Genomic DNA, 22924 nt, shown 5'->3' on the forward strand with positions numbered 1-22924 from the left:
AAATTGAACAATCCATCCTCCGCTTGCTGGCCGAGGCCAAGCGGGGGGTTCTGGATCTCAGTAAAGTAAACAAATCAGTAGTTCAGACCAATTTCCACATGGTCACGATTCAATCCATCCTCCGCTTTCTGGAGGGTGTGTGGATATGCTCATTAGATCTTCGTGATGCATATTACCATATCAAGATGGACAAGTGCTGCAGGAGCCTCCTTCGCCTCGCCGGTTGGGAGCCAGTCACTATCAATTCAGAACCCTACCTTTTAGTCTCTCAATGGCTCCCAGAGTGTTCACGAAATGTCTTGCAGTGGTAACAGCTCATCTGAGACTTCAGGGATTTCAGGTGTTTTATATCTAGACGATTGGCTCCTCTCTGCCCCCTACCAAGCATCTTCTGGTCAGGGCCCTTTGCTACACATTGGCTCTAGTGGAGGCATTAGGCATCACCATACACTGGGAGAAATCAAACCTTCCACCATTACAACAATTGGAATTCATAGGGACAGTATTCAACATGCAGTCAAGCCTAATCTCACTTCCTCTCCACAGGCTTCAGAGACTCAGGGTACAAGTTCAGGTGATACTCTCTCAAAGCTAGGTGTCTGCAGGGGAGATTCTTCAAGCCTTTGGGATCTATGGCTGTAGCCGTACCCATAGTTCCCTTAGCCATACTACACATATGAGATTACTACAATGGCTCCTTCAGGACTAGTGGATACCCAATCTCCACCCACCGAGCTCAAAGATCCTCATCGCCAACATTTGCAAATAAGATGTCCTCTGGTGGATGAGTACAGATGAAATTTTGGTGTCATCCCTTCCAGGTTCCACAGCCCAGCGCCACAGTGACCACGGATACTTCACTGATGGGGTGGGTGGGGGGTGGGGTCATTTCCTGGGAAAGTCAGTCCAAGGCACGTTCTCTGATGTAGAGGTCAGTTTGCATATCAGTGTCCTGGAGTTAAGAGCGGTGCTGTTGGCATTGCAAGATTTTCATCTTCTTCTTCCATCCGAACGATTGCTGTCTAGTCGGACAACATGTCCGTGGTCTGGTACATAAACAAACAGGGAGGGCGCAAGACTCTACCCTCTTTCTTGCAAAGCCATGAGAATCTGGCAGTGGCGATAGCTTCCAACCACTTCCTGATCGCAACGCATATTCTGGGGAGCTCCATCGTCATTGCAGACAGGCTGAGCAGATGCATTCTTCATCCTCATGAGTGGTCTTTTCAGGCTTGTTGGCTGTTGGTGAAGCACCCTCCAAGAGGAAAAAACGCTGAGAGAAGAAGGGAGCCACTTTTGAGATTTTAAGTATTTTTTCTCTGTTTATTTGCTAAGTTTTTCTGCATAGCTGCCTAGCTTGAGCATTTTCTGGCTTGTTAAACTTGATTTCTGTATTAGTAGCGGTATTTAGAGCACAACCAAAAGCTGTTTGCTGAATTTCCTGTTTGCACTTAATTTTAAATTGTTTTTTTCTTAAAACTTGCATATTTTCTGTCCTTGACCTAGCACTCTTGTGTGGGGTCATTTACTGCACTGTTATAACTTGATATTACTTGTGAACCTCTGCTATCTCTGTAAAAAACAAAAACTAAAAAATCTTGCTTTTTCCCACTTTTCTGAGAGTTAAAAGTTCAGTTACAGGCTTGCTGTTCCTGAACTGTTTGAAAGTTTCTGTGAGGCCATTTTGCTTGGGCTGAAGGAGGGTCTCTCTGTTGATCAGTGGCAGTGACTAACATTGAGCAGCTTCCCTGCCCCCGTAGAGGTGTGGTTACTGACTTGAAACTGTAGTTTTATTTTCCCTTTTGGGTCTATTCCTGCTTCTTTCCAGCCCCTGCTATCAAGCACGCTTTTAACGTGCTTTAGCCGATTTAGCTGAGTTGCCACTAGAGCAGCATCGGGCAGCGCCCGTTAAACAAGGTTAAACTCTTTCTGGCTCCAGAAAGTCTGTTCTTCAATTTTTCCCTTAGAACTGCTCTGTTAGGAACCTAAACAGTTTACTCCTACACTAAAAAGTGCAGCACTTGTTCCAAATAGCTTTTTCTTCTCAAAAAGCTCAGCACTTGTCTTATAAGCATATCCCTTGTCTTATAAGCATTCTCTTTGCAGGTCAAGCACTCCTATATTATACAAATCTCTCACTAGCAAAACCCCCCAGGAGTGCCCACTTCTTTTCTGTCTCATACCAACTCATAATTCTTTCTAGCATGCTCAAGGGTCAGATGCTGGCGTCCTCTCCTGCCCAGTTGGTGAATCTGGGAATTCTGAGACAATGTTACAATTGCCTCATGTACACAGACAACCCTCTCCTCCTCCCACGTAACACTAACACTTGTGAGAGATGCAGCTATTTAGCCAGACTGGAGGCTGAGCTCTCTCAACTCAGGACTGACAAGACCAGGCAGGAGGAGAAGGCAACTACACACACCACAATACCAGTCTCACATAACTCAACCACACCACTGAATCAAACACATAAACACACTAAGACATACTCGAGGCTCTGAGTAAAATTTACCTAAACAGCAGAGGCCTCCAAAGCAGACACCCAAGCAACTGCAAACTCAATACACCACACAAACAACACATAAACAACAAAATCAGTGTGCAAAGCAGTCACTGCCCTTAAGGCCAAATACAACACCAAGCATACTTGTCATAGGTGACTCCATAGTCAGACACACTGACATCCCGCCACCAGACTAAGTAAGGAGAAGGTCACAGTAAGCTGCCTGTTGGGCCTAGAATCCAGCCACATAACACAAGCACTCAGGTCTCTCAACAGTAGGTACAAGTACGACTCAGTCATTGTCCACGCTGGTGTCAACGACCTGAGACGTGCCTCCTTGGACTACATGAAAAGAGACATTGAGGAGCTCTCTGATTATGTAGCCCAGGCAGGTATGACCCTGACCTTGAGCAGTATCCTACCTTCACCTAGAATGATGCCACAATACAGTGATAAGATGATCAGCTTTAATAATTGGCTTAAATTCTGGTGTCATTCAAAGGGATCCACGTCTGTCTGCCTGGGATGACATGCTGGACAAGCCACGCTGCCGCAAGGGACGGCTTGCACCTGTCACCCTAGGCTTCCGGATATTGGCAAAGGCTCTTGCCACCCCATAGTGCCTTTTTAGGCAAGGCTCAAATTCTAAACCTACCACCCTAGAACACAAAAAGTAAAAACTAAGGGTAATGCTGCTCAATGCCAGAAGTCTCAATCTCAAGATGCACACACTCGAGGCCCTTCTCAGTATGGAGAACATCGATGTCTGTGCTGTGACAGAAACCTGGTTCAAGGCTGCTGAGAGCACCCCAGCACTAGCAGGTTTCACCTCATATCATGCTCCGCCCCAAAATCCGGACAACACCAAGAAGGAGGGGGTGTCCATATTCATAAAGGACACCCACACCTCAAGGTTGGTGGCAACGCACGATGCATCGGAGACCATCCAGGTGCAATTAACCATAGGCAAGACTGCTCTGCAATTTGTAGCATGTTACAGGCCACCCTCTCAAACTCAGGAACCTCACATGGCCTTCCTGAAAACAATGGAGGGATAAATGTATCTCCAAACACCATCATACTAGGTGACTTCAACTACCCTAATATAGACTGGGAACACTACTCAAGCCCAAACACTCTAGCCCAAAGGTTCCTGGAGTTCATAAACTCAAATGCCATGGAACAACTAGTCACCATCCCCACAAGAGGAGAAAACATACTTGATCTCATCATCACGAACATGGGATCACAATGTTCAACACCGAAGTATACCCTCACTGGTGAGATCAGATCATAAACTAATCTCGCTGGAGGTCCTCATCCCGCCCCCACCTGAAATAAAAGACCACAGTGAAAACTTCTCAAAAGCCGACTTCACACTTCTAAAACTAGTGTGGTCTCCTTTAAGGCCCCTGAGCCAGTGGTAAACATTACTCAAACCGCTGAATCACTTACAAATGCCTTCTACCAGCACCTACAGGACTGCATGGATCAGGCAATCCCAAACAAAACTAAGACTCTTTGTACCAAAGGCAAGCGTCCAGTCTGGTGGACCCCAGCCATAAACAAGCTCTACAACAAAAGGAGGAAGCTACTACAAGGTAGAGCAAAATCCTTGAAAGGTAAGACACCTTTGATCATTATAAGTAAAAAACTAAGAGCTCTCATAAAATCATCCAAGGCAAATTTTGAGAGAAAAATCGCCAAGGACTCAAAAGACAATCATAAGGCCTTCTTTAGCTATGTTAGAAACCTAGGAGGAAACTCCCAGATATGCTCAGAATTAGTTCAAAATGATGTGAAGATTACTGAACCTACACACATTGCCAACATACTGGCTGACAGGTTCAGTGCAAACTTCTCCCCCTCCCCAAAGGAGAGATATCTATACCAGAGGATTGTAGCCCCCAAACATCTCCAACGCCCAGGTGAGAACTGCTCTCTCCAAAGCAAAACACAGCATCCATGGGACGGATGGTGTCCCGGCTGTGTGCTCCACTTAACTCAATGAGGAATTAAACCCGCAGTTAGGACAGCTGTTTAATCTTAGCCTCACCTCAGGATACGTACTCCAAGGAGTGGCACACGGCGACTGTGGTCCCACTTCACAAGGCGGTGCCTCCACCGACCCTGGAAATTACCGGTCCCATTAGCTTGACAAGCCTTATCTGCAAAGCCATGGAGAGGATCATAATGGAACTCATAAATAAAGACATAGGGAACTTGCAGACTTTGGATCCAACCCAGTTTGGCTTTGTCAAAGGCAGATCATGCCTTTTAAACTTGGTTGACTTTTTCGAGACAGTCACCAAGGCCATTGATGAGGGAAAGGCAGTCCATACAGCCTACCTTGACCTGGCAAAGGCCTTGACACAATACCCCACTCAGGTATCATCAAAACTCATCAGCTTGAATGTAAACCCATACATCACAAGATGGGTTGCAAACTGGCTAAGTGACAGAACCCACAGGGTCAGAGTTGCTGGAGCCATGTCAGACTCAAAGCCTGTCACAAGTGGTGTCCCACAGGGCTCAGTCCTGGGTCCACTCTTGTTCGGCATCTACTTTTCTGAAGTACAAGCAAACACAGGAGGGTTATGGCTGACAAAGTTTGCAGATGACTGCAAACTGGCGCCATAGTCGAAAACACATCTGACACAGATATCCTTCAGAAGGGCCTCACAGAAATGGATAACTGGTGCCAGAGCCATGGCCTAAAGTTAAATGCCAAGAAATGCATAGTCATACCCTTCGGGAAAAACAAGGTTACCCCTAGCTACCATATAGGTGGCAATCCACTGAGCACAGAAGAAGTCATCAGGGATCTGGGGACCCAGGTTGACAGTAGCCTTTCGTTTGACACTCATGTTGCTAAAGTAGTTAGGAAAACCTTCTACATTGCCCACCTGATCATGAAGGGATTCACATCTAGATCAAGGGAGGTCATCGTCCCCCTGTACTCATCACTCATTAGACCTATGATTGAGTCCAATGCCCCATTCGGAATGCATCTGACCCAACACCTGCAGCAGCTGGAAAGGCCCCAAAAGTTCCTCACCAAAAGGATAAAGGGTCTCAAAAATATGTCTTATGCTGCCCGACTGAAAGAACTCCAGCTCTATTCAGTCTCATACCGCTTGCTCAGAGGTGACCTGTGCTTGACATATAAGGCCATGTCAAACCCTGATTTGATGAATATGCTTCACCTCAAAAAATCTAGATCCCCAGAACCACAAGGGCGGAGACTTAAACCTTGACACGGTTATTAATAGAACGTGCTGGAGGGACAGATTCATCACCCAGAGACTCCCTATGCTGTGGAACAAAATCCCCAAAGGTACATGTGAGGCAGAGCACCTCATTGGCCTTGTTCAAGAGGAATCTTGACCAATGGATGGGGATCGTAGATATACCCCAGGATTACTTCAGTGTCACTGCTTGACAGAGGCACAGCAAAATAATAGGCATAGTTTTATTCAAACTAAAGGGGTGGCGAAAGCCAAATAACTATGGGCTAGGCTTATAAATGCCCTTGGGCAGATAGCCTAGTATGAACCTATGAACCTATAGTCTCTCAACCCGAGTGTGGTGACGGAAAATGTTAAGTTGTCAATCTCGCCTTCATTCTTGCTGGATGGGTTTGGAGCCGATCCTCGCTCCGACTGCACTTGCTAAGCTCGAGTCACTTTTACCAGCTCGAGGCAGCCCCATATCCCATGATGCAAGGCAGTAAATACCCAGATCTCGTTTGCCGCTTCGCTGATGAGGTTCTCCTTTTACCAGCTCTTGGTAAGTAATTTGTTATTCAAATATTAGTCACCCCATTCCTCTTTTTTTCTCACATTTTTTAGTGTATTTGTCACTTTTAGATAGTTTTAGGGTCTCTAGCTCCTAGTTTACTATTTCCCTAGTTGTTGTTACTTAGTCGGGCCTTCAATCCTCTCCCATCCCTTCCTGTCAGGGCGTGTGTGTGAGTTTATTTTTCCCCCTTTTAAGTTAAATTTTCTGATTCTGGGACTGTGTGAGTAGTGTGTTTTTTGTGTGTGCTCACTATGTCCAAAGAACCGAGGGTCTCAGGCTTCAAGAAGTGTGACTCGTGCTGTCAGAAGATGTCTGACAGACGGTCACACTTCTTGTATCTATTGCCTGGGACCTCTCCACCTGCAGGAAAGGAGAAATAAATTAATTTTAAGAGGACTTCTTAAACCGGAGGGCTCCCCGGCCAAGTCTGCTTCGAGTCAGCCCTCTAAGACCTCCAAGGCCCAGGCTTCTGCATCCAAGCCTTCGCTCCTGGTTCCGACTCCTTTGAGTCGAGATCAGCTCGACTGGAGCCGATCTTATTTGACTAAATCTTCGCACCGATGGCTATCGGTGCCGATCCTTTAACTGCCACATTGGTGTCGGCTCCGACCGGCTCCGAACACCATGTGTCTAAGGCTTGCACGGCGCGCCGGCTCCGATACTCATTACTTCCTTGCCTGTATCGGCTCCGGCTGGAGCCGATGCATCTTGACCAGGCTCGAGCTGATAAGTTGTCGGCCCGCCTGGAACCGAGGGTTCTTCGGCTCCGATGGTTCTGTCGTGGAAGCGGTCCAGGTCTCCCTCTTTGGGGCCTGTACTTTCACCTCCGACCTCTTCTCTTCTTTCGGGGCGGAGCCATCGGAGCCGATCATCTAGGTCTTCCAGGCTCTCAGACCATGATTTGGAGAGAGTGGTAAGCAGATTGTTAAAATCACAGGCACTAGCCCAAATGCTTCATAGTCCGTCTCAACAGACGCACTACTAGTTCACACCCTCTTCAAGTTCCTCCTCCGACTCTCCTCCAGAGCTCGGAGCCGAGTCTATTGGAATAGTCACTGCTACGGCTGTGGGCAGATACCACCCCTTTCTGCTCCTTCAGCTTCTACTCTTATCTCCTCCTCGAGACCTTCCTTGAGGGATCCGGTGGTCGGGCTTCCTGGTCTGCTCCGAGGGTGAGTGGCATCGACCCTTGTCCGACCCTGCTCTTCCCCTTGGGGCTTCGGCCTTGGTCAGCTCGGCTCCGACATCTGCCACGGAGCCTTCCCCTTTGGTGGGCCCGGGGGCCCCTGTTTCTTCGAGCGGGGTCTCTCGGATCTCCCTGGGAGGGGAGCCTTCGAGGTGATGAGGAGTGTGCTGGCCCTCGGGGTCAGTCAGCAGTCTATCCCCTTAGCTCCTCCCTCTATGGCGCCTGTAGATGTCTCTTCCCGCTCTTGCTCCCGGACCGAGAGATCTATCGCCTCAGGTTTCCCCACTGGAAGAACCTCTCTTCCGAGGATTCTCCTGATCCGCCAGGAGATCCTCTCGTAAGAGGACCTGTAAGAGGAAGCACCTAGACTCCCCTGAGTCTACAACTTCAGATACTGACTTAGATGAGTCGGAGGGGTCCCCAAGATCCCCCTCTGAGGATGTCTCCTTTTCAGACATCCTAGAACTCCTAAAACAGAGGGAAACTGGCCTCCATTAATCCCTCCGAGGATGAGTCGGTATACCTAGAGGCGCTTGATCTCGACCCTCCACCTCCTGGGTGTCTCCGCCTTTCGACCCCCTCATGCAGGTGATAGCTCGGAAGGCGGGCATCTCCTGATTCCATGGAACCAGTTCCCAGGAGGCCTTCTAAATTTATTACAGCCCCTTCCGAGAAACAATTTCTTATAAAAGGTGTCCCTGTTGATGCCATGGTGGTGACGGCCACCACCAAGAAGGAAATTGCAGATCCTTCCATACCAGTCCATCCTCCTAACAAGGATTCTAGGACCATGGACAGGTATGGTAAGCAGATGTTTTCCTCAGCGACCTTTGCCATGCGTTCGCTGAATTATTTATGTCACTTCACCAGACTTCAAAGGGACATCCTTAAAGAATTAGGTGAAGTAGTACAGGATCCTTCAGCTGCAGGGGCTCAGGAGAAGATTGCTTCTCAGCTAGGAATCCTTAACTCCATAACCAACTCCTCCATGCGGCTAATTTCTTATGCAGCAGATGGAGCGAGTAGAGCTGCAGGGACAGGAGTGGCTCTTAGACGTCAGTCCTGGATGCGGCTCTGTAATTTTGCAGACCCCTTTAAGGCGTCCTTCACAAACTCTCCCTTCGATGGACAACATTGTTTGGTCCTCAGGTGAAGGATACGTTGACCAGGTGTGAGCAAGACGGCAAGACTCTTTCTGCCGTAGGAGTCCGTTTTTCCACCCCTTCTAGGCCTTACCCCAAAGGACAGAACGGGGGAAAGATGTGGTTCCGAAAATCTCAGGGAGTCACGCCGGACACACGTGGTCAGTTTACCCCTAGAGGCAGAGGGGGTAATAACAACAGACACCACCCTAGGGGCAGAGGGGGTCCGCAGAACCAGGGCAGCAGAGAGACTCTCTCTGACAAGCCCTTCCAGCATCCTTGAGGTGTTGCCCGACTGTCCACCCTTGGAGGTAGTCGGGGGAAGATTATCGCTGTACCCAGAAGCCTGGCTTTCCCTTTCGCAAGACAAATGGGTACAGTCGATCATATCCGAGGGTTACAAGATTCCTTTCGAGGAAAGTCCCTTCCCTCACAAAAATTCCCTTCCAGATGTTCCACCCGGTCTAAGGGAAATCGCAAAATTAGAAGTATCAAAGCTTCTACAAAAAAGGGCCATTCAGCCAATTCCAACAGACCATTCAGAGCCTGGAATCTACTCAAGGTTCTTTTTGGTTCCCAAAAAGACGGGAGATTGGAGACCAATATTGGACCTCAGCCGACTCAACAAGTCGGTGAAAAAGACAAGATATCGGATGGTCACACTTCAATCGAGTTTGCCCTTACTAGGCAAAGACAACTGGATGTGCTCAATAGACGTTCAGGATGTGTACTATCACATAAAAATCTACAGACGCTCCAGAAGGTTTCTCCACTTTCGGCTGGGGTCCAGTCATTTTCAATTCAGAGCCCTGCCCTTTTGTCTCACTACAGCCCCCAGAGTGTTCACCAAATGCATGGCAGTGGTCACCGCTCACCTGAGACGTCAAGGATTCCAGGTGTTTCCGTATCTCGACGACTGGCTCCTCTCAGCCACCACCAGGCATCAACTTCTCCAAGCCAGAGATTACACCCTAAATCTCTGCATTCAGTTAGGAATTTCGGTCAACTACGAAAAATCCTCCTTATTGCCCTGCCAATCTATTACTTTTATAGGCGCAAATTTCGACACTGTTCGGATGTCAGCAAACCTCACAAGCCAGAGAATCCTAGATATCCAAAACCATGTGCAGATCATCCTTGCCAGCTAAAAGGTGCAAGCCAGACTGGTCCTGAAAGTATTGGGCCTCATGGCAGCTGCCATTACTCTTCTTCCTTTGGCCCGTTTTTACATGTGTCTCCTTCAATGGATGTTGTTCACCCAATGGTCCTTCCAACAGCTTCCCATGCGTCACCAGATCCTGGTGACACAAACTGGCAAAAACCATCTATCCTGGTGGATTTCTTCTCCCCAAGTCCATCAGGGCAGACCCTTTGTTTCCCCGGCCCCGGTAGCCACAGTCACTACGGACACCTCCCTGATCTGGTGGGGGGGGGTCATTATCAGGGCAGGATGGTTCATGGGACGTGGCAACCGTTCGAATACCACCTGCACATAAATGTCCTAGAGATGAGAGCAGTGCTTTTATCATTGCAAGCCCTCAACGACTTTCTTCCCTTGGGAACGATTGCAGTTCACACGGACAACATGTCCGTAGTATGGTACATCAACAAGCAGGGCAGAACCAAGTCCTACCCCTTGTGTCGAGAGGCTCTCAGACTTTGACAATGGGTGATCTCCTCTCATCGGTTTCTGGTAGCAACACACATCCCTGGGAAAACCAACATTTTAGCGGACAGATTGAGCAGAGCTATACTCATGCCTCACGAGTGGTCTCTCAAGCAATCTATAGTGGAGGAGATTTTTCAGAAGTGGGGCCGCCCATGTTGCGATCTTTTTGCTACTCCCCAAAACAGCAAATGCCCAGTCTTCTTCTCTCTCTTCCCACTTCCGGGCCATCCCCCCAGAGACGCTCTTACCCAAGATTGGCCCCAGGGACGTCTTTATGCCTTTCCTCCCTTTCCATTGATACCACAGGTACTCCAGAAAGCTACCGTTTTGAGAGCCAAAATGATTCTCATTGCCCCGTATTGGCCTCAACAAATTTGGTTTCCGTTCCTTCATCGTCATCTTGGTGCAGCCGTGGCATCTGGACCCAGCGCCAGATCTTCTGATCCACCAATCAGGTCAGATGCATCGGTCCATTCCTTCTCTCAACCTCACAGCTTGGTTGCTCCACTTCCTTCCTTAGCCAGGCTTCCTATGATCTCTAACCCTGTTAGGGATATCATAGTAGCTTCCCTTAAATCCTCTACTAGAAGGATTTACTCTAGTAAGTGGAAACGTTTCTCCCTTTGGGCGAAATCAAGGAATATAGATCCCTTTACTGCCCCTGTTCATGCAGTTTTGGATTTTCTAGCGGAATTCTTTCTCTCGGGTTCTTCATCTTCCACGGTCAAAGTTCAGTTGGCTGCAATCTCGAACTTTCATGTCGGGTTTGCAGATCACAACATTATGTCCCACAAGCTTTGTAGAGCTTTTCTGAGAGGAATTTTTCTCCTGAAGCCCCCTGTCAGGAGTCCTCCTCCACAATGGGACCTAAATCTAGTGCTGACATCCTTAATTCTTCCTCCTTTCGAGCCAGCTGCTTCATGTTCACTAAAGTTTCTTTCGTGGAAGACACTCTTCCTTGTCGCTATTACCTCGGCTAGGAGAGTGTCAGAACTTCATGCCCTCTCTGTTCGTCCCCCATATTTGGTCTTCCACAAGGACAGAGTATCCTTGAGAACTAATCCATCCTTTTTGCCCAAGATTGCTTCAAAAACAAATTTAAACCAATCCATTGATCTCCCTATATTTTTTCCAAATTATTCCAACAGATCGGAACAAAAATTACATTATCTAGATGTTCCCCGCCAACTCAGATATTATTTGGACAGAACAAAGCAATTCAGGAAGTCTGATCAGCTTTTTCTTTCTTATGCTGAAAATAAGAAAGGCCTCCCTGTTTCCAAAGTGACCTTATCTAGATGGCTATCTTCCACCATTTCTGAGATTTATCAACTTAGGGGCAAACAACTGTGCTCAAAACCAAAGGCACATTCCACTAGAGGCCTAGCCACTTCTACAGCTTTTCAGGCTAGGCTACCCTTAGATACTATTTGTGCAGCAGCCATTTGGGCCACTCCTCATACCTTTGTTTCTCATTACAAATTGGATTTGGCCTCCAGGGATAGAGCCGGTTTTGGTTCCACGGTTCTCAAGAGTCTGTTCCATTGAGCCACCCAGGATAGAGGTGCTAGGACGGTCCCATCCAACAAGAATGAAGGCGAGATTGACAATTTAACATTTAGAAGTTATGTACCTACCATAACGTTCCATGTTAGTTGTCTTCTCTCACCTTCTTTCTCCAAGATACTCCAAGGAATGGAGTCTTCTGCATCCGAATCCTCATAAGGTGAGTATGGCCCTTCCTGATGGTCTGATAAATCTGATCCATCCGAGGAATAGTCAGAGGAGACAGGTTCAGGGGGTTCAGTCCCAGGCCTTTTCAGGAGGGTTGTGAGGCCCTGTCTGGGTGAGGTTGGGATCCCCTGATCAGAGAAATAAGGTCCTCAGCAAGGCTGAGAATCTGAGAACTTGAGGAAGGTCTGTGAGGGGGAGCTTTTGTAGGCAAGGCCTTGGAAAGTTTAGCTGCTTTAGCCCTGGAGTAGGCCTTAATAGACATAGAAGCAGGGGGTCTAGCTGCCCCACATGCAGGAGTAGAGATGTCCAACGGAATGGTGTCGGACAATTCTTGTGTGCCTGCTTCTTCGGTAGGAATTTCTGTAGCCGACTCAGCAGGGGCCTCTGTGGCCTCGGTTGTCGGAGGCATGCTTGCGGCCGAAGGAAGAACCGAGGACTCGTTTCAGCGAAACCGAGACACTGTAGGCCTAACCGTGGTTTCAGCGAAACCGCGGGCGTCGTGTCTGTCCTTTTCCTTGCGTTTTTGGCTAAATGTGTAGTCCGGAGTCTCTGACTGCATTTTATATGCAAAAGCGGGACCAAAAAACTCTTCTGCAAACTCCGACCGACGTCTAAGTGTCCGTCGGTTGAAGGAAGCACAGGCTAAACAAGCTGATACGTCGTGGTCTGGGCCTAAGCAAGGAAGGCAGTAAGAGTAGAAATCCTTATGAGGTATTTGCTTCCCACAAGTTAAACAATTATTTACTTTGTCTGACATCGGCTGAGGCAAGAAAGAGTCCCCAGCGGGGTACTTAGCTTTTTTAGAAGTCTTCGGTAGCTGAAATCTCTGGATCTGACCGACCGGCACTTGCGAACAGCTTCTGCTTCGGCACCAAGGCAAGAAAGACTGAGGAAAATGGCGTCAGCTGATGCCTTTATACCCCGGGAGCTATGACGTCGGGTGAAGTGCGACATCAGCCGAGGCCAGACCCAGACTTTGGAATCCGGCCGACCGAGGGGCTGCCTGAGGCAGGACAACCCATATGTTATGACTGCAGATGCATACCTATTGGACATCTACATTTATGGTAGGTACAAAACTGTACTTTTCCCCTTACAGCCTTTTTAGGCTAATTGCTCTTCTTTCCTTAGTGGAAAGTTTTTATGCTAGGTAGTTTTCCCTCTAGGTACCAAACGAGATCTGGGTATTTACTGCCTTGCATCATGGGATATGGGGCTGCCTCGAGCTGGTAAAAGTGACTCTCGAGCTTAGCAAGTGCCGAGTCGGAGCCGAGGATCAGCTCCGAACCCATCCAGCAAGAAAGAAGGTGAGAGAAGACAACTAACATGGAACGTTATGGTAGGTACATAACTTCTAATTTTCAGCTGTTGGGGCCAGCCATGTTGCGACCTTTTCTCCTCCCCTTCAAATACAAAATGCAGCAGCTACTTTGCCCTCTTTCCCCCTCTCAGGGAGTCACTAAGAGACGCTCTAGTCCACGATTGGCCCATGGGTCTTCTTTATGCTTACCCTCCGATTCCTCTGATTCCACTTGTTCTACAGAAGGCCATCTGGTTGAGAAGCAAAGTGATCCTCATCGCTCCGTTCTGGCCTCATCAAGTGTGGTTCCCCTTCCTTCAACCTCATCTGTTACAATCTCCTGTATCCTAGACACTCGACAGGATCTAATGTCTCACCCACAAAGGCTGACTCCCCCGAATCTGTCCGCCCTTAAACTGACAGCTTGATTTCTTCACTTCCATTAGTTGCCAGGCAGGAAACCCTTTCTTCCCGTCTGGGATATTATTTTGGCTTCTCATAAACCATCCACCAGAAAACTTCACAGGGATAAATGGAAAGATGGTCTATTTGGTCACGTAATCATGAGCTAGACCCGCTCAGCCCCTGTAGCCACTACTCTTCATTAGTTGGCTGAGCTGTTCGACAAAGGGGCCTCGGCTTCTACCATTCGAGTCCATCTAGCAGCTATTTCCAACTTCCATAACTGGTCTGAAGGAGTACTGCTTATCTCCTCTCGTATTTGCAAGACCTTCCTCAAGGGTATTTTTCACAGCAGGCCTCCCATCAGACAGCTGGTGAAGGCATGGAATTTGTCCTGGGTTCTGCAGGCTCTCTCCCTGCCACCGTTTGAGCCAGCTGCCACCTGTGATCTAAAATTCTTATCATGGAAATCCTTATTCCTGGTGGCTATAACTTCAGCAAGACAGATTTCTGAATTACAAGCATTATGTATCAAGAGCCCTTATCTGATCTTTCATAAGGATAGTGTATGACTTCGAACTAACTCATCATTTCTCCCCAAAATGGTTTCTGACTTTTTGATTAACCAGTCCATCGAACTCCGTGTTTCTCCCAAATTACTCTAACAAGGGAGAATACTGTCTTCATTCCCTGGATGTTTATAGACAATTGCACTTTTATCTGGACAGAACTAAATCATTTTGTAAGTCAGACCAGCTTTTTCTTTCCTTTGCGGGCCCTAGAATGGGAGGTGCAGTATCAAAGGTGACTTTATCTAAAAGGCTCAGGGATTACATTGCCTTCACATTACGGAGGGATCTAAGCCTGGCCAAATCAAAGCTCATTCAACTAGGGCTATTGCAGCATCTCTTGCCTTCCACTCTAGGGCCGACATGGATGATATTTGTGCAGCTGTCATTTGGACTAAGCCCCACACTTTTATTAAACATTACAAATTGGATCTGATCTCCAGGGGAAGAGCGGCCTTTGATTCAATGGTTCTCTGGAATGTTCTTCTATAATGGCCAGTCAGGTTCTCCAAGTAGCTCGGGACTCGGTCCCATCGGTGATGAATAGGAAGATGATTAACAACTTCAGATAAAGAAGTTATGTCTTACCATAATGTTCCATCTGAGTTGTCGATCTTCTTCCAGTCATCACACCCTCCCACCGACCCCCTCCTAAGGTTCCTGACGGATCTTCTAGGTCTTTGTGGTGTATTTGGATTTCTGCTCAGAGATGGCCTCTGACTTAATCTTTCTCTATATGTTGCATGCAAACTCGATCTGATGTAACTGAGCAAAAGGCGTTGTGGGTAGCAGCTTAGCTTGAGAGTTTTTGGTGCACGCAAGCTTGGTATAAATCCAACACGGCTCCGGTTATAGTAAGACATAATTTCTTTTTTTTTTTGCTCAAAGTTTGTACTGAAGCTAACCTTAACCAGATCAAAGATTTACCAGTGCTCTTTCCCAAACACACCAGCAACTTAGAGTATATGCTGCACAAGCTTGATGTTCATAGACAGCTCAGATATTACCTGGATAGAACAAAAGAGTTCTGAAAATCAGAACAACTTCTCGTTTCCTTTTCAGATTCCAGAAAAGGTATGGCAGTGGCAAAAACAACACTATCTAGATTGTTATCTGTTTGTATCACATTTACTTATTCAGCTGCTAATATACTGATCAACACAAATTTAAAGCTCATTCTACCAGAGCAGTGTCCACATCTTCTGCTTTTTTTGCTAGGCTTCCTATAGGCAACATTTGTGCAGCAGCTACTTGGTCAAGACCTCATACCTTCATAACTCATTATAATGTCGACAAGGCCTCCAGGGACAGGGTCTTTTTTGGTCTACTGTCCTAAAAAATATACTCCCGTGAGCCACCCGAGAAAGATGGTGCTTGGGATGCTACCCATCTGTAAGAATGAACGGCGAGATAGAACAACTTCACATAAAGAAGTTATGTACTCACCATAAAGTTCCATTTGAGTTGTTCATCTTGCCTTCATTCTTACTTCCCACCCACCAACCCCCTCCAAGGTTTTTTTGAGGACTGAGATACTAGTTCTGATGTCCTTCAAGGATGCATCTGCAGTCATAACATATAGGTTGTCCTGCCTCAGGCAGCCCCTCGGTCGGCCGGATTCCAAAGTCTGGGTCTGGCCTCGGCTGATGTTGCACTTTCCCCGACGTCGGAGCGTCTGGGGTATAAAAGCATCAGCCGACGCCATTTTCCTCAGTCTTTCTTGCCGCGCGGTACCTGAAGCAGAAGCTGTTTGCAAGTGCCGGTCGGTCAGATCCAGAGATTTCAGCTACCGAAGACTTCGAAAAAAGCTAAGTACCCTGTTGGGGACTCTTTCTTGCCTCAGCCGATGTCAGACAAAGTAAATAATTGTTTAACTTGTGGGAAACAAATACCTCATAAGGATTTCCATTCTTACTGCCTTCCTTGCTTAGGCCCAGACCACGACGTATCGGCCTGTTTAGCCTGTGCCTCCTTCAACCGACGAACTCTTAGACGTCGGTCGGAGTTTGCAGAGGAATTTTTTGGAGCCGCTTTTGCTTATAAAATGCCGTCGGAGACTCCGACTTCGCATATGGTCAAAAAACGCAAGGAAAAGGACCGACACTCGCGGCCTGCGGTTTTGGCTGAAACCATGGCTAGGCCTACCGTGTGTGTCTCGGTTTCGGCTGAAACCGAGTCCTCGACGATTCCTTCTTTCGAAACCATACTTCCGACCGCCGAGGCCCGAGAGGCCCCGGCTGAGTCGGCTTCAGAACTACCTACCGAAGCTAGTGTTCAGGATTTGTCCGACACCATACCTTTGGACATTTCTACCCCTGCACGTGGGGCAGCTAGGCCCCCAGCTTCTATGTCCATTAAGGCCTTTTCTAGGGCTAAAGCTGCCAAACTTTCTAAAGCTTTGCCTACCAAATCTACACCACAGAGGCCTTCCTCTAGTTCACAGATCCTCAGCCTGGCTGAGGACCTTATCTCCTTAATTAGGGGTTCACAACCTCACCCAGACAGGGCCTCTCAACCTCCTCCAGACAAAAGGACCAGGACTGACCCCTCTGAACCCCTCTCCTCAGATGACTCCATGGATGGATCTGAGTTGTCAGACCCCCAGGAAGAGGCTTACTCTCCTTATGAGGATTCAGATGCAGAGGAATCCATCCCTTCGGCCTCCCCTCCTGAAGAATTTTCCTTTGGGGAGACTTTACACTCCATGAGAGAGCACTTTCAATGGCAAGATCAGGATTTCTCTGATTCTAGAAAAAGATTACGGACCTTTTTGCATTTGCCTTAGCATAGGCCCTTAGCTATACCTCCTGTTCTAAATGTAATTGATGATGTGTACAATGATGTCAGTACAGCCCCTGATACTCTTGTGTACAATGATGTCAGTACAGCCCCTGATACTCTTGTGTACAATGATGTCAGTACAGCCCCTGATACTCTTCCTCCGGCACCTGCCAAACCTGACAGATATTACAGGGTCCCGGATTCTCATTTCCATCTGTATAAAACCCATTCTGTAGATCCAGAAACTATTTCTCAGGGCCCTAAAGGGGTTGCAGCCGCTACTGCCAAAAATCCCCTACCCTCTGATAGAGAGTCTAGAGCTTTAGAGAGATGGGGTAAGAAGGTGTATACATCTGCAGCTCTTTCTCTCAGGGCATTAAACTGTCACTTCCATATGATACAGTACCAAGAGTATTTGCTAGATGAATTGAATAAGAAACTTTCTCCTTCTGAACCCCTAGACCGTAAATCCCTTCAGGATTTGGTACATAACTCACAACAGGTTAGTAATCATTTCTTAAAATGTGGCTATGATGCACTGGAGGCTTCATTTAGATCAGCTATGACTGGGGCAGTTATTCGTAGACATGCCTGGCTGAAGGAGCAATCTTTGCCAGACCATGTCAAAGTTAAACTCCTCGATGCTCCAATGGAGAAACAAAATTTATTTGGCTCCCCTGCTCAGGAGATTCTAAAAAAGGTTGAAGAAAAAGCAAAATCTGTGCAAACAGTTAAAGATTTCCTGCAAGTTCAACCACCGAGATTCAGCAGAAACTGGCCTACAAAAAATTGGTCCTTTCCAGACTCGGACAGAGCCCAGAGAGGCAGGAACAGGCGCTCTAGAGGCAGAGGTCAATTGAAGGGCTCCTACAGAGGCCGTCAGTGGCAGCCTGCCAACCAGAGGAGTAGTGCAACAGCTACAACAACCACTACTACAGGACAGACTCAATGACTTGACTCTGATTCCGCCTACCAGGGATCAACTGGAAGCACCCTTGGGCGGAAAGCTGGCTTTATTCTCAAAAAACTGGCATTACATTACAAAGGATACTTGGGCATTGCAAATAATAGACAAAGGATACAGGTTTCACTTCCACACTTTGCCAAAAAGAAGCGGAATGCCAAACCTTCCACCAAATCAGAAGGCAGAGGCTTTAAAACAAATCAGCAAGTTACTTCAGATGAAAGCAATAGAAAAGGTACCATGTTCAGAACAAGGCCAAGGATTTTACTCCAGACTATTCCTTGTACCAAGAAAAGAAAATCAATGGAGGCCTATTCTCGACTTGTCCGCACTCAACACTTATCTCATTGTGCCAAAATTCAAAATGCTGATACTACAGCAACTTCTTCCCATGTTGGGCAAGGAGTCTTGGCTGGTGACTCTAGATCTCAAGGAGGCATACCTGCACGTCCCTATCCGACCAAGTTGCAGAAGACACCTCAGATTTCTTGCCGGATCAGAGCATTATCAATTCTCAGCATTGCCCTTTGGCTTATCTACTGCGCCCAGAGTATTCACGAAATGCCTGGCATCAGTAGTTGCACATTGCAGACTACAGGGAATTCAAATTTATCCATACCTGGACGACTGCCTAATACAAGCGGACAACAAGAACAAATTGTTAAAGGACTTGGCCTATAGCATACACCTGTTACAGGCCTTGGGATACACAGTCAACATCCAAAAGTCAAGACTAGTACCATCCCAAAGGATAACCTTTTTGGGTGCAGATCTGGACACAAGCACCCAAATGGCCTTTCTCACAGAAGAAAAGCAAAAACAACTTCCAGATTACTTCATGATTTTGACAAGACAAACTCAGCTTACTGCAAGGAAATTCCTGCAGGCCCTGGGTTACATGGCATCCTGCATAATTCTAATCCCACATGCCAGGCTGCATATGAGGAAATTACAATGGTACCTAAGGAGTGTATGGTCTCAACACAGTCACAGTTTAGAAACCATGATACCAATCATTCCATGCCTTCAAAAGGAATTCCTGTGGTGGGCTCAGGCCTGCCAGTCCAACAGAGGGTTGCCTTTCAACAAACCAAAAGCAAGGCAGACCATCACCACAGACGCCTCGGACCGAGGATGGGGAGCACACATGGAGGACAAATGCATCCAAGGCCTATGGCCTCAAGGGCAGCTAAGCATGCACATAAACCAAAAGGAAATGCTGGCAGTGAGACATGCAATTGAGGCATTCAAACCCTTCCTCCAACAAGGACAACTGTTAATAAGGACAGACAACACCACGGTCATGTGGTACATAAACAAACAGGGTGGCACACATTCTTACCCGCTATGCCGGATGGCTATGAATCTGTGGGATCTATGCCTGAACCTCAATATCCAACTACAGGCCCAATTCGTGCCAGGGAAAGAAAATGCACTGGCGGACAGCCTAAGCAGAACTACCATGGATGCACACGAATGGATGCTGCACCCAGACATCTTCAAGCTCATAGCAAAGACATGGGGAATGCCGGAGATAGATCTGTTCGCCTCCCCACTCAACCATCAACTGAAGACATTCTGCTCAAGGACATACCACCCATAAGCTTGGAGGGTGGACTCTCTCTCTTTCAGCTGGAAAGCCCTAACAGTATATGCCTTTCCACCTCTCCCATTGATGCACAAGGTTCTACTGAAAATCAGGGAGGAACAGCCAAAAGTGATACTAATAGCTCCGGACTGGCCAAGACAACACTGGTATCCACTATTAAGAAGCATGTCTCAGGCAAAATCATGGACTCTCCCCCTATGGCCTCTTCTTCTAACGCAGAACAATTTCAAGACCCTACATCCCAACTTGAAAACATTGCAGCTAACTGCCTGGAAAATTCCTTAAGTCCCAATCAAACTGTTTTATCTCAGAGGGTGAAGGACATTATCCTGGAAGCTCGCAGGCCTTCCACAAGGAAGACATACTCAGCTAAATGGAAGAGATTTCTCATTTGGAGCACATCAAAAGGCACAGATGTCACAGTGGCAAACTTAGCACATATCCTAGAATATTTAGCAGAATTGTTCCACAATGGCCTGTCCTATTCTTCCATTAAGATTCATGCTTCAGCAATTTCAGCAGAATACAATGTGGATCCACCTATCTTCTCACACCCTCTCCTCAGACAATTTCTGAGAGGGATCAAAAATGTTAAACCTCCAATAAGACCCCCTCTACCTGCCTGGGATCTCAACTTTGTGCTGGAAAAACTGACACTACCTCCTTTTGAACCAGCAGCATCAGCGGATCTACAGTTTCTATCTTGGAAAACTGCATTCCTTCTGGCAATCACTTCAGCAAGACGAGTATCTGAGTTACAAGCATTAATGGTAGTGCAGCCTTTTCTTATTTTCCACCAGGACAGAGTGTCACTAAGAACCAATCCTACTTTTATGCCAAAGGTGGTATCTAGGGTATCCTTGAACCAAGCTATTCACTTGCCTACGTTCTTCCCTAATCCACAGAATAAAGGGAAAAACTTTGCACACCCTGGATATACACAGACAACTACGCTACTATTTGGACAGAACAAAAACTAGCAGAAAAACTGACCAACCTTTTGTAGCATATGCAACTGGGGTGCAAGGAAGAGCAATTTCCAAACAGACAATTTCAAAATGGATAGGAAATTGCATTCGCTTTTGATACTCCTTTCATGGAAAGACAGTTCTTGAAAATATCAGGCCTCACTCCACAAGGGCCACGGCCACCACTACAGCCTTCCTAAGTGGGGTGGCTACCAAGGACATTTTAGAAGCTGCTACTTGGACCTCCGTGCATACATTTGCCAAGCATTACAATCTACCTTTATACTCTAGATCCAGAGCAGGGTTTGCAACTGCAGTCCTGCAGGGGATCTTAACTACACCATCCTTTTCTTAGTACCTCCTCCCCCAGATTGGCTATGGTATTCTACCCATATGTTATGACTGCAGATGCATCCTTGAAGGACATAGTACAGTTTTGTACCTACCATAAATGTAGATGTCTGATAGGTATGCATCTGCAGTCAGGATTACCCTCCCTCCTTCCCCTTTTTGGTATTCCTAGGGTGCTTACCCCTCTTTTAGCTAGCTGGGGGAATCTGTTATGGTGTATTTGTTTGTTTATTCATGTATATAATTTGCAAATGTTTGGAACTTTTCAGCATTTATCCAAATTTAGCCTTCCTAGAGGGCACCTGGCATCTGGGGCAAGAAAAACTGAGGAAAATGGCGTTGGCTGATGCTTTTATACCCCAGACGCTCTGACGTCGGGGAAAGTGCGACATCAGCCGAGGCCAGACCCAGACTTTGGAATCCGGCCGACTGAGGGGCTGCCTGAGGCAGGACACCCCATATGTTATGACTGCAGATGCATACCTATCGGACATCTACATTTATGGTAGGTACAAAACTGTACTTTCTGGTTTCTCAGTCTTTCTATGTGATGTCCTTCAAGAATGCAACTGCAGTCATAACATATGGGTTGTCCTGCCTCAGGCAGCCCTCGGTCGGCCGAATTACAAAGTCTGGGTCCGGCGTCGGCTGGTGTCGCCTCCTCTCCGGCGTCACAATGGCTGGAGTATAAAGACATCGGCCGACGCCATCTTCTTCAGTCTTTTTTGCCGCGCGGTGCCCGAAGCAGAAGCAGTTCGCAAGTGCCGGTCGGTCAGCTCCTGAGTTTTCAGTACCGAAGTCATCTAAAAGCTAAGTACCCCGTTGGGGAACATTTATTCTTGCCTCAGCCGATGTCAGAACAAATTGAGAAAGTTAATAATTGTTTGTCTTGTGGTAAACAAATACCTCATAAGGACTTCCATTCTCTCTGCCTTCTTTGCCTGGGCCCAGACCACGACATCTCGGCCTGTGCTTGCTTTAATAAGCGCACTCTCAGGCGCCGGGCAGAATTCGCCGAGAACTTTTTCGGTGAATCTTTTGCATATATCATGCCGTCGGATCAACCGACAACCCAATCTGCTAAAAACCGCAAGGACCGGGACTGACACCCTCGGCCCGCGTCCACTACCGATGCTACTCCTAAACCCTCTGCTAGTGCTCCGGTCCCTTCGGAAGTGGTAAATCCACCGCTCCAGGCCGACGACACAGCGTTAACACGACCTTCGGTCTCAGAGATCTCTCCGGTGCCGGTTGTTGATTTTCCTCCAGAAACCGAAGTTCTGGAACTACCCCTCACCATTTCTGTGGACAAGGTTACGCCTGCACGTGGGGCTGCTAGGCCCCCTGTCTCCATATCCATCAAGGCCTTTGCATGTGCTAAGGCCGCCAGTCAGGCCAAGGCCCATCCTAAGCCTGCTACCCAGGCCCCTTCATCTGATAAGCAGATCATGTCTCTGGCTGCAGATCTTATTTCCCTTATCAGGGGGACTCAGCCTCATCCGGACAGGGGTTCTCAGCCACCTGCAGAGAAAAGGCCTAGAACTGAGCAGGCAGACGACCTCTCTTTGGATGAAGCTTCTGGGGATTCTGAGCATTCTGATACCCAAGAAAATCCTTCCAGGCCTACGAGGACTCTGATGCTGAGGAATCAATTCCCTCTGCCTCCCCTCCAGAGGATTTCTCTTTTGGTGAAGTCCTGCATTCTATTAGGGAACATTTTCAATGGCAGGGCCAGGAATTCTCTGACTCCAGGAAAAGGCTTTGTACCTTCCTCAAGCTTCCCCAGCACAGACCTTTGGCTATTCCACCTGTTATGGATGTTTTGGATGATGTTTTCTCTGACTCCAGTGCTAACCCTGATTCTCTTCCTCCTGCTCCTGTCATGCCGGACAGATATTACAGGGTCCCTGACATGCACAAGCACCTTTTTAAGGCCCACTCT

This window comes from Protopterus annectens, chromosome 2.part0, assembly GCF_019279795.1.
Source record: "Protopterus annectens isolate FY-2018-M chromosome 2.part0, PAN1.0, whole genome shotgun sequence".
NCBI classification, from domain to species: Eukaryota; Metazoa; Chordata; order Ceratodontiformes; family Protopteridae; genus Protopterus; species Protopterus annectens.